This window comes from Meleagris gallopavo, chromosome 1 (genome assembly GCF_905368555.1).
Source record: "Meleagris gallopavo chromosome 1, MGAL_WU_HG_1.1, whole genome shotgun sequence".
In the NCBI taxonomy this organism is placed as follows: domain Eukaryota; kingdom Metazoa; phylum Chordata; class Aves; order Galliformes; family Phasianidae; genus Meleagris; species Meleagris gallopavo.
This window is the reverse complement of record NC_139404.1, coordinates 82395215-82407530: the sequence shown is the minus strand read 5'-3', so window position 1 is coordinate 82407530 and position 12316 is coordinate 82395215. Positions and strand designations below refer to the sequence as shown.

The 12316-nt window shown below is 44.8% G+C and overlaps 1 long non-coding RNA gene across 6 annotated transcripts in view; it reads left to right on the top strand.

Annotated features, from left to right (window-relative positions):
* Nucleotides 1–11115, top strand: part of LOC104913508 (uncharacterized) — a 273998-nt gene extending 262883 nt beyond the window's left edge. For 5 of the 6 annotated variants that reach the window (XR_014886908.1, XR_014886910.1, XR_004161663.2 and 2 more), the window contains one exon: nucleotides 9509–11115. This is a non-coding gene — a long non-coding RNA (uncharacterized LOC104913508). Of the gene's footprint in view, nucleotides 1–267; nucleotides 1954–9508 lie in introns of those variants that run through there. The other variant, XR_014886907.1, reaches the window with a different exon arrangement.
* The last annotated feature ends 1201 nt before the right edge of the window (nucleotides 11116–12316 follow it).

The following is a 12316-nucleotide window of genomic DNA, read 5'->3' as shown; positions in this document are numbered from 1 at the left end:
CTAATGCGTTTAACTCTCAAAGAGGAGACAGCTGGTTGTTAGCTTCAGCTTGTCTTGATGTTCATTTTCTTTGTAAACGAGCTTGCATATTATTCTAGCTAATTAGATCTTTCTACAGATAAAATCCTTGGAAGGGGTCCATCCCCCTCCCCCCGCTCTGCTAGGTTTCTGGCTTGATTCCTTTCACATGTCCCTTCCCCAGTGAATTCATCTGAACGTTACGTGGCATTAATTAAAGATCTCAATTGCATATTCGCCTTTGCAAAGTCGTGACTGACTGACAGCGGGAAGAACAATGGAGAAGCCTTAACAAGGCCTGGCAAGGCACGACACTGAAGGGCAATCAAAGGGGAAGAGCTTCAGCAGAGGTCTTCAGGTAAATCTCTGTCTGGCGACTGTTATTTCCTTAATCATCAACAGTAGGAAACCGTTCAACCCTGCTGCAGCTGGTGATAAAGTGGCTCCCCCAAGGCCCACCACAAGATGAAATAACTGTGTGGCTTGAGGTAGAACAAGCTGTTCTGTAATATAGTTGTATGGTTATTCGGGGAAATCATGAGAAACTGTTTCTTTCCAGCAAGGGAGTGAGAGGTTGGGGCAGATTGGTGCTGGGCTCTTTAGCTATGCCAAGATTAGATGCTTGTGACACTGATGCAAACAGGCTTCCAGATGGGAGGTGGAGAGTCACCTCCTCTAGTCAAGGTCCTCATCAGTAGGCCAAAGTTTCCCCAGGTCAGCCATTCCTTCTGCTGGCCTCCAGGGGTAAAGCTTGACAAAGCCTGCGTTTCCTCATACAGGTGGTCCATAGGGTCACTAAGATGTCACCTTTCTTGCTTCCTAAGCAATGGTGAGCAAATCTTGAGGCAGAACAAGTAATTAAACTTGAGTTTCCCATTGGTATTCCTCAGGGAATTACTTCTTGGATTTCCTGTCTGCAGACAAGACCACCGCAGCATGTAGCAAGAGGGCACAGTGGCAAAGCACTACAGCAACATGGTGGTCTGGGATCTGTTTAGTTTGGGAGCAATAGCACAATACAAGCAGCATTAAAGCCTTTCCCTCCATCTGTCATGCCTGAAATGGCATTTACGCAGGCAGATCTCTATGCCAAGGAGTCACATTACAGTGCAATTCTCTGTTAACCATGTTACTGCATGTTTTTTTCCTCACCTGTGTATGCAAGTCCAGTCTGTGTTACAACTCAGGGGACAAATTCCTTGCTAAAACAGAGTTTGTCCTTATGTGTAATACTTCAGTAGGATTCTCAGGCACCTTCACTTTGCAGTGTGGCGAGGACTCTCACACCAATGAAGGAAGACTTCCAAAACGAGGTGTGCACTGTAAACTTTTGTGGGGAATGATGTGCAGATCTATAGAGGTTGGCAATATCCTTTTAGGCAATGGTGCAATTATTATTTTTTTCCTTATTTCAGCATCTCTTCCCTATCGTATGCCAGTCTCCTGAGCTGAAAAGTACTACAGATTGGGTGCTTGGGTGCTGGCAGAGCTCTTGAGAGACCTGGAACCAGGATCACTGCCTGCTGCAATCTTTTGTATCTGGGCTGGGAATACCCTTGAGGATATGTTTGTATCAGATGAACTAAGTGTCTGAGAAGCTCTTCCATTTTGCAGGCCACAGCTGGCTAAATTAGCCCAAGGACAACAAGGCATGACTATCTCCCCACTGATTTTATAGCTTTTCTCTTTAAGAGGCTGAATGGGCTGCCGAGCTGGCTCAGCTGCTTATGAAGCAGTTACTGAAGCATTGTGGTTAACAACTCTCAGTACTGATGTATATTAAGATCAACATAAAAGGTTTCATGTGAAAAATGGACATACTGGCTCACTCTAAATGTTTATCTGTTCTAGTTTCCTCTCTCTGATTGGTAGCAGATGCATAAAGCAAAGTGCATGAAAATGGTGGGTCTCTGGTACACTGTATGCACGAGGGTGCGGGTTCCTGAAAGCTTCCTAGAATCTTGCTGTTTAATAGCCCCTAATAGCTATACTCGTGACTTTGTCAAATCACTTTTCAAAATGTCTTTTTGGCATCCACAGCACTATTGGCAGTAGGCGACAGAATTTAACTATGCATTTCATAAAGCATTTCCTCTTGTTAGCTTTGAATCTACCACCTTGTACCTTTGTTTTGTGCTGTGTAGTCCTGTCGTGTGACAGAAGTGCATGGCAGCCTTTCTGCAGTCACCAAGTGTGTCAAGAGGAGGTTGTTTTTCCCTTAGAACATAGCAGCATAATTCCCAGTTAAAATTCCCTTAGAGCAGCCCCAGCAGATCTGCCACTGATGCACCTCTTCTCTCTTCGCTTTGCAGACATGAAAGCTTTGCCCATGCAAAGCACCAGTGCACAAACATGACCATGCAGCAGCCTCACAGGCAGAAGGCAGGGCTGTGCTGCAAGAGGGAGGCGGGGAGGTAACCTGTGCCTGTGCTACCATGAGCAGTTGGTATGTCAATAGAGCAGCAGCAGTAGATTCAGCCCCTGGGGCTTAGCCAACCCGATAGCATGCAGAGCTGTCCCTCAAGTCATTTGAATGAAGAAGCATAAACATCTTATGAGGTCCCTTCCTATATTAAGGAGTCCCTGCCCCGCAATAGCTGTACTTATGACACAGCATTCACCAAAGGCCTGTGCCTCTGATTTGCGTTCCAAAGCTATGTTCCCAAGTCCATATCTGACAATTTGATAAAAGACTTGATTCTTCAGGAACCCTTGAGTTTCTATTAAAAGCAACGAGAGAGCAAATTTCTGCTCATTAGAAATTCAAGCCATCTACTCAGGAGTCTAACTATGGAGTTGGACTTTTATTTTATGATATATTGGCCTTTGTCTTGGGCTGTCATAAAGCAAACATGATAAGCTAGCGACTGGCATAAAGTTTTCAGTCATTTGCTGAATGTTATAGCAACACAAAATGAAGTAGAATTACCAAAGGGTCAAAGGCATAGATTAGAAGTGGCATTAAGAAATGGCAAGAATTGCTGATAAGTCTTAGTATCTTTGTTTTATTACTTCCCTGTCTCTGTCAAATCTGCAAACACATTGAATCATGTATAATTGAACAACAGCTTCATTGTGAAACCTGCCATTCTTAGCTCCAGTACAGAAAATATCTTTAAAAGCCACCCCCGCTTTCTGGCATTGTGCAAAGAATTACAGGTCGTCTGCCATAGGTATGCACCACATGCAGCATCATCTTCCTTCAGTCCTGCTTCTTGCCCTGCTGCCCTCCAGCTCTTTGTGCACCTTGCACGAGTCACCAGCAGCGTCCTCTGGGCTGGTGTCCCATAGCTGCAGGGCAGGGCAGGCAGCGCTGTGAGGACATGTGCCAAGGTGACCTTCAGGTTCCCAAAGCCCTGCCCACACTTGGCACGGCACGCAAGCAAGCTTCCCTGAAAACACTTCAGAATGAAGTGCGTTCTGCTTCCTTCTCCTGTGGGCTATTGAATGTTGCAGCATCTGCTACCTGCGATCAATCTTACATTGTTGATTGCTCTTATGTAAGTAAAAAGATTAGCTGTCTTGGAGCATTTGCCCTACATTTCACTGTTTCGCTGGTCAAAGCTGAGCTGGGTAGGAGTGAGAAAAAAACAAAGCTTGTGAAAGCCCTGATGTTGGCAAGAGTTATGTCACCAAAAAAGCGTTTTTGTCCAGATAACTGACTTCCTTTTGGAGAATGTGTTCTGTCGCTGCTCTGAGCTGTGGCTGTACTGTGGTACTGGCAAGCCTCATCTGGAGCAGATCACAGAATCATCTAGGCTAGACAAGGACTTCAAGAATCATGCAGTGCAGAGATGCCCAGCTACACAGTCCAACTGGGTGGTGACTCAGTCTGTGTGGTTCTGGCAGATACTCAACCTACTCTGATGACCTTGGTGCACCTCCTCTGAATGGTATGCACCTATTGCAAAGTCTAGGCATGAGGAGGGTGTGCAAGAGCCTTCTGACCTGCCTCCAACTTATGATTTTTAATCAGTGAGATATTGCAGCTGTGGGCTCAGAGGTTGTTCACCTCTGCTTCTTTCAATTCCATCATACTGGGCACTCTGCAGCATAAGATACAATGGTTTGGAGGAGGCAGGGTGATCCTTTAGATCAGATGACAGATTCATGTACATGAGATGCCCCATGCTATATAATACATCCCTCTGTCTTCCTTAGAACATGTAAGGGTTTGCAGTGCTGATGTTTCCATAAAGTAAACTCACTGGCGTGACCTAAACTGACCCAACCAAGGCTAAAAGTGACAGTTCCAGTTCAGATAAGCCCTTCATTGGGCTATTTACATGGTATCAACCATGTGAGTCACAGTCTCAGACCTGAACAGCCCCTCAGACCTGAACAGCCCACTCTGTTACTTCAGTGAGGATTTCTTGGGCTTTTTTTTTTTTTTTTTTTTTTTTTTTTTTTTTTTTTTTTCTGTTTTAAAACTCCTCATGTAGTCAAGATCAGGCTGGAAATTTCTCTGCAACAGTGGTGCGTTCCCATTGCCTCCTACTCTCAGTTTTAACCTTTACTCATTTTGTTTTCAGCCAAAATTGCTTGAAAGCCCCTTCCTTCCAATCTGCACGCTAAAGATTATGAAAAGCTAATGAGAAAAGATAAAACTCATTTGATCAGAAAGAATAATTCCATCTCTCTTCTGAGGCAAATGAGAAAATCAGGCAAACACAATGCATTTGTCAAAGGCAGTTGAATATTCCATGTTTTATTCAGCTTCATGTAAGGGCACTATAATAAAGGTGAGGGCTTAAATCCCTGACAGGTTGACTGTATGACTAAATGACTCTAATGTTGTTTCTTCAGGGCTTGTTAGAGCTCTGTAGCTCTCCACGTAGAGGACTGAAAGCCTGAGGAAAGGGCTGGGCTCAAGAGATCCTGGTAATACAGAGGGTGGATATCTGTTAGCATTGCTATAGCAGATTGTGCCTGCAGATCTCAGCCTAGCCACTACATCCAGCTTTCCTGTTGTCTCTGTGAGCTCTGGCCAGACAGGTCTATGGATCAGGGTGCCAAACATGCAGTAACTATTATTTGACTTCTAAGCATTGCTCCAAGTTTCCTAGAAAACATCCATCCATTGTCACCAAGGTAGAGTCACATTTCCCCATCTCTTAGTTTCTGCCTCAGGAAAAGGTAAGCTTTAGTGCTTCCTATCTTTACTACCATTATAAGATGCAGCACTGAAAAACTTCACATATAATTCTGAGCTTTACCAATGATCTCAAGATGCTGGCTCAGCTTAGCCAGTGCAGTGTGGCTAAACCTAGTCTGGCAAGATAAAAATATTTATAGGAGTGAATTATCTACTCTGTAGAGGCAATCCTATGTTTTTCTGACTTGCTCAATTTTATGCTTTGTTCCAATGTGTATTTGAATCTTTCTGCACTGCTCCACCTCACCCCACTTTTGGGATAGGTGAAAAGATGAAATTTATGGCTCTCAGAGCTGCTTTGAACTCCTGTGGAATGCCTGTGCATGGGACCACCTTGTAAGCCTGGAGATGTTGGTGTTTCTGTTCCAGCTGCACTGCTGACATGGGGAGGGAGACAAACTGAGCCACTGTACATCCTCAAGAACTTAAATATAGCAGCAATGTCATGAGAAAGGTGTTGAGACTTGGAGAAATCTGCATTCATGTTGGTGTAATAATTTCAGGCTGCAGAAAAGCAATGGCTTTCTGTCCTCCTTTTTCTTAAGCTGCTACAGACCAGAGCTGCGTTCCCAAGAAAGCAGTGACTACAGATTTGCAGAGAGAAGCATGTCTGTTAGAGGGGAAAATATTATTTAAAAAAGAAAAAGAAAAAAAAAAGGTAGTTTACTAAAAGCAAAAATTGGTTTCAATGGAAAATGCATCCAACAAAATGCCTGGAACAATTTGCCTGCAGCAAATATCTGACTTCATGCTTCAGTCAAAGATAAGTTATCAGGCTGACTGAAGAAGTAATAGAATGAAATTATACTGTCTGTGTTATGCTGGAAGGGCAGAACAAATGATCCCCAGACTTTGCAGTCCTGAAGAACTGTGGCATTTTCATGAATTTTCTATGCAGTGTTACTTGCAGCCAGACAAGACTCTTGCTAGCTTGTGCTTCCTGCCTTGCCTCTGCCCTTTGGGTCTGCTGCAGAACATGATGTGGTGGGGTAGGTAAACAGTACAGTAGGGCTAGATCCACAGAAAATCTTTGGGCCATCCTGGCTCTCTGGAATGCTCCTAAACAGAGCCCTTCTGCTCCCTCTGGGAAGGCTTCTTTACAAAGGATTGCTCAGGAAAAAGTCATCTCAGTGAACTAAAAGTGTGAATTTCAAATAGGTGAGTTAACCGTATTAAAGTGGACACTTTCAGTAACAGTTAAGTGGTGGACTAAATTAATTTGCTTCAATTTGCTTTGGAGGTGGAGTATACTGTAGAAAATAAACACACCTCTAAGTAAGAATGCCCACGTGGGGCTCTAATGTGATTTAATTATGTTTACAAGTTTTGTTAGCTTGCCAAAACTTCATTCAAATGAGGTTTCCAGACCATCTTCATGCAGACATACCCGTAGCCTCTCTCGCTGATGAAACAGGCACCTTTCTGCCTTAGAAAAGCAGTACTGCTGGGCTCAGTTCATTAATATCTGAAAAGCATTTTGCTGTGTGGGAGGCACAAGGCAAGATGCACCTCATTCTCAATCACAGGTCCAGCACAGGCAGGCTGTGGGCAGCTGCCTGCTAGCTACAGGGATGTGACTGTCACCTGCATGGAGCTGTACCTGAGACAACAAAACACCGGTTCTATTTGCTCTTCTACCCCCAGCTTCCTTCCAGGTACCTCAGGTACCTGCTTGTTCTAACAGGGACCACAACAGCATCAGCGTACTTTAAAATGGAGAGGGGAGAGAAGAATTTGCAGGCCTGTTGTGAACACCTAGTGCAGATGACTTTTCCTGTGGCATTTTGTTACAGGAACTTGACTGCAGCAGATTCCTGGAAATCTGATCCCTAGGATAAATGTGGAAGAAACAAAACAGCAAAATCTGTCCAGAGCTTCACACTTTGAATTCAGAGGCAAGTCAGAGGATCCCTGGCATGAAACAAGGCTGTTGGCATAAAGATAGCCATCATCATCCATATGCATCCAGTGGGCTTAGGTGGAGGCAAAAGGTACACTGAACAGCTCTGCTGCTTTCAGAGTCACGGCCTGCTAGCATGCATTTTCTAAGAGACTGATGACATTTAAAGCTCTTTGAGTAAACTGTTTGCTTTCCATTTTAAACAGGAAACTCATTCTGCTGTTTGTCACAGAATGAAGCACAGTGATCACTGTCCCAATCAAGAAAATGTTTGCCATCTCACAAATGCTGTCTCAGAGAACAAATACACATCTTTGCTTTTAAATACAGTCTCATTAATTATGCTGGGACAGATTCTCTTTCAAAGGTATCAGATATAACAGAGCATCCATCTTGCTAACCTCACCAGCCTTTTTCCAGATAGTGTTTTGAGTACAGTATAGATGAGAGGCCTTGCTAACCAACCCATTATTCAATTAATTAGCACTTAGAAAGTAAGGATATGCCTAGCAGCGTGTCATTCCATGTGACTTGCTTCTTGTGGTGCAGCCAGATAGGATGGAGGGCCATTGTGCCACCACAGGTAGCATGCTGACCACCTCAGTTGGTCACTTCAACTGAAATACAAAAGGCAGAGTAGTTTGTAGTTTTCTGAGAGTCCAAAGAAGAAGATTCAGAGCTCTCCACATACACTTATGCTACAGGCTAGTGTGCTCTTTGAGGCTGTTGATGTTGAGGTGACTGCTCAAACACAATTGTGAAAGTAAGATGAAAATGCAGGTAGGCACCTCGCTCATCAGATACACTAGCACATGTCTACAGTGTGTCTCTTACTGCTCAGTCTGTGGGAAGGCTGGTCTCTGGGCACCCTAAGGCTGATGATGGCTTACATAGTGACAGCACGGACAGTTTTAAACACTTCCGTATGAGCTGTGATGATAGGTAACAGTGCAAAGCCCAGCAGATGCTGTAGCTGCTCATGTGTAGCTGTGAGACCTGCCCTCACATCTACACAACTGCTGGCCTCACAAGTTTACACAGATGAACATAGAGAGGCTGCAGCCACATCACAGAGCTGGAGGGTGAGGTACAGTGTGCCAGATACTGCTGCTCCAAAGTAAGACACAGATGAGGTTTGGGACTATACCCATTTTTCTTAGCTGTTAATATACTCCCTGGCTTGGGAAACCCTAGGCTGTTGGTACCTGGGAGGTTGGTTGGTCACTCTGCATTTGCCCTGCTCTTAGGAGCTTCTTTGAACTATTTGCTACTGGCCACAGCTGAGGAGACAAGCTGTCTTAAGTGGACTTTGATGCGTTCCAGGTGTGTCCAGTCTTATGTCCTTAAAATTGACGTGACCAACTTGTGATAAAACTGCCTAGACTCTGTTTTGGTAATGAGTGTTCATTTGTGAAGCACTTTGAACATACGCTGATAACAGCTGATCTTTGATTACCAGTAGAGACATTTTCAAAAGGAAATATGGATGGGAAGGAAAGGGAATTTGCATTAAATTCCTAACCCTGGCTGCCAGGGGAATACCTTAAGATGCAGAAGACTACGTGCTACTTTGTATTTTGGGAGTGTTTCCAGCAAGAAAATAGTGCTCAGAACTCCAGGTCCTGGGGTCCTTTGTCTTTTCACAATCATATGGATTTACATTACTCAACTGACAAACAGTGTTTAAATAACAGCAAAACGAAGATGTTGCCTCATGTCAGTAACAGCAGCAGCACATGTGCTGTCCTCCTCTACCTATTACTACACCAGACATGATGGAGTGGCTTGTTTATGGTGTTCACTTCCCTCTGCATGGAACTTGTGGTTTCATATTCAACAAGAAGTTCCTGAAAACAAGCAGAGGGATCTGTAGACACAAGTGCCAGCTCCTATTCTGCCTTTGTAGAACAGATTCGCTTTGTTGTGGGCCAGGCACAAATGCCCATGTCAAAGGTAGCTGAGCTACATGAGCAGAAAGGCTGAACCACAGAAGTCAACAGCAGATCTTCCAAGGTACACAAGCACCTAAAAATACAAACTGAGGTCCATTTGGCTTTTCCAACGCTCCACGTAGATCTGGCCCTTATCTTCACTGATTATAATGAGAAAGACTTCAGCACTTATTAAAATCTTATTAGGTACATGTGTGCTTCCACTGGCCTGTGTACTAATGACTCTCATATGGAGCCTTTCTCAAGCAGAAATGAGGTTGTGTGACATGCTGTGGTTTGTGTAGGACTAGTTAAAAGAGAAGATTTCAGATTCAGGTGTGGTTACAGCACTGAACTTAAGCCAGGGGAATGAAGACAGATCGCTTCCATCACAGAACTGAAGTGTGTTCTGTCAGAATAACTGGACGTCAAAGAAAGACTGAAGACAGATTCTCCAGTCAAAATGTGGTCATTTTTAACATGTATTAATTTACTGTGTTTCAGGGCAGGGTGCAGTGTTGATTATCACAATATGCTGCAGTCATACCAAACAACCCAAACCAAAGCAAAGGCCAGCAAGAAGTCAACAGAGGACAGCAGGCTTTCCAGTTGGTAGAGTGAGCTACCTTCATATGGTAAGAACTTACAGTGTGAACAGCACCGAAGTAATCTTTAAAATTATTAAAGACATTTGTCGGTTGTTTTAGGGAAAGGACCTCCCGTGAGAAGGAGGAGAAAGGCCTCAGACAAGCACTGCAAATCATGTAGCATCGCACTGTGGCCCTGACAATTAAAACAATTAGAACAATTAAAACAAGTTGTTTAGGAACAAGTTGAACCCTAACTTTCCCATTCCAATTGCCAGTTCCTGTGTGGGGCTGCTTAGATAAGTCTTGCTCCTGATGGCTAAAGATAGAAATGTTTTCCACTCAGATTTTTGTTTTATTTTTTAAACTGTGTTATAGCAGTCCTCAGAATAGTTTTGGAGTTTGTTTAGTTCTCGTACTCTGACTTGCTTTAGTGCTGGCAGTCCCAGAATCCCAGTCCTGGAGTCAGCACAGGTCTCACTGGGGCAGCCAAGCAAGCTGGTGCCTAAATACAACCTGCCATCAGAAACCCCTGTCCAGAGAAAGCAGGAACTGAAGCCTTATGATCTTGCTGCCAAGACAGAAAACTAACAATGGCCTGTTTCAATGGTGCGTATTGCTGCTCTATTCAGTAGGAGCCAAACAGGAGCCATTTTGTGTCAACCAGCAGGGGGTGAGGCTGAAGCAGACCTCTGGAGTTGCGGGCTCCATATCTCCCCAAGCTGTGCAGACACTGAGTGAATCAGGAGCTGGTGTAGCTGTTGGAGCTTGGTGGACAGCTAACAGACAGCTGACTGCCGCTCCAGTAAGGGCTCCGGGTGCCCGCTGGCACAGGATATGTGCTGTTCTTGCCAGCTTCATGGCTGGTTCCTGGGTAATACTTCTTCCCTGTGTGAAAACAGGGTGGATTTCCTGCAGGAAATTATTCTCATATTATCTTCACTGAAGAGATTAATTTTTCCCTCTTCAGCCAAAAGGAGAAATCCTGGCAATATGGTTTGACTTCTGCTGCCTTAACAAGTTGCTGTTGCGTCCATCAGAACTGCGTTGATAGCTGGCAGGTTCCGCTGCTAGTGAGTGTGCTCAGACAGGGTGACTCTGTACTGTCCACCAGTGATATTCATCTCGGCTATCAAACACCAGGCACACAGCATGCTGTCTGTCACGCATCCCCCTTTCCTGTCTCCACTTTCCTGCCAGCCAGGCCACTCCAGAAACCACCTGGTGTCCTGCACCTGGTCTCTAGATCATCATGAAGTGAATGTTTTTTCTCTGACTAAGCACACAAGCCTTTGCCTGCCAGAGTTGGTGAAAAACTTATACCAGTCAGTCATTGTTGCAGAGAAACAGCTCAACTTGCATAGGTTAAACGAAATCAAGACTGGGGTTGGTTTATTGATTTATTAAGGATATGTGATTAACTATCAGTGAACTGTATATTCAAGACCAACACTAGCAATACGTCAGCTGACCCACAGTGTTAAGACGCTTAGAAAACACGAATAAATTCCTAGAAGCTCCTAAGCATGCTTTTCTAACCAGTCCATAAAGGTTTTCATCCCTCACACACAGACACCCACCCCAGTCTCTCCAGAAACGGGGTCATTTCTGGCAGTGCAGGTCCCTCCCACTCACATCCCACTCCTGCTGGAGCTGTGCCTGCTCCAGCTTCAGGGGTGCCCATGCTGCTCCCTATTGATGCACCCCACTGATGCTGGGGAAGGCATCTCATCAGGTTACCAATGTGCACCCTAAAGTGTGGGACCCTGCCCGCAGGGTTAGGCTGCTTCCAGCATTCCACAGACAGGATGCACCTGAGCTGGGCAAGTGTGATGCCAGCAGGGCAACTGCTGCCAGTGCCAAGATAGGTTTTCACTTCTGCTCTGTCCCTATCTGAGGTTTCTCCCCACTCTGAAACATGTTTTTGTGCTTCTTTTCTACATCTTTATGATGTCTTTCAGATTGATGCCTTGTCATTTCTTGTTTACCACTTAATTCAGCTGATGGTCATTTTTCTCTTTACCTTAGTGATTTCCCTTCAGGAAAGATCATTTTGGGGTAAACGCTCTCTCAGACAGTTCTGGGTTTTCCATTCACATGTGCTGTTTATGCTGACTTCTGTCTTAGCAGCTGTTGTTGTCCACACCATCTTGCCAAGGGTGAGATGTGCAGGCACCCCCACGAATAACATTACACTGCCATAAAACTGGTATTAGAGAAAGGAACAGTGGCTTCACAGCTGAATTTTCTGTTCTATATTTACTTATTTTCCCAGTGTCTACCAGTTCACAACATTTTAAACATTGTTAGCTCAAATAGCTCTGTGTGGCAAATCGGTTCAAATGCATTTGTCACATTCATTGGACCAACCATGTGTGTCTATAAACTAATCCCTCTTGATCCCACATCTGTGGGGAACAAGGAGGAAGACCTAGAATCTGTTTTTGCCATACCATGCTCTGGGACGCTACAGGTCCCACCTGAGCCAATGTGACGCTGAAAATCAGAGGACAGTGCCATGCAGGACCAGGAAGCTGTGTGGGAACCACACGCTGGCACTCCCCTCCTGGGGGGACAGAGGGTGATTCCTGAAGGTCATTCCTCTTCCCTCAAGGCCACATGCAGCTCCCAGGGGGCTGTAAAATGTCATAAAATGCCTGTGTGCCACCTGGCCCCTGGCTTTCAGCAGGAGAGGCTGGGTTGTGTGCTGTAGGGCTCCACTGCC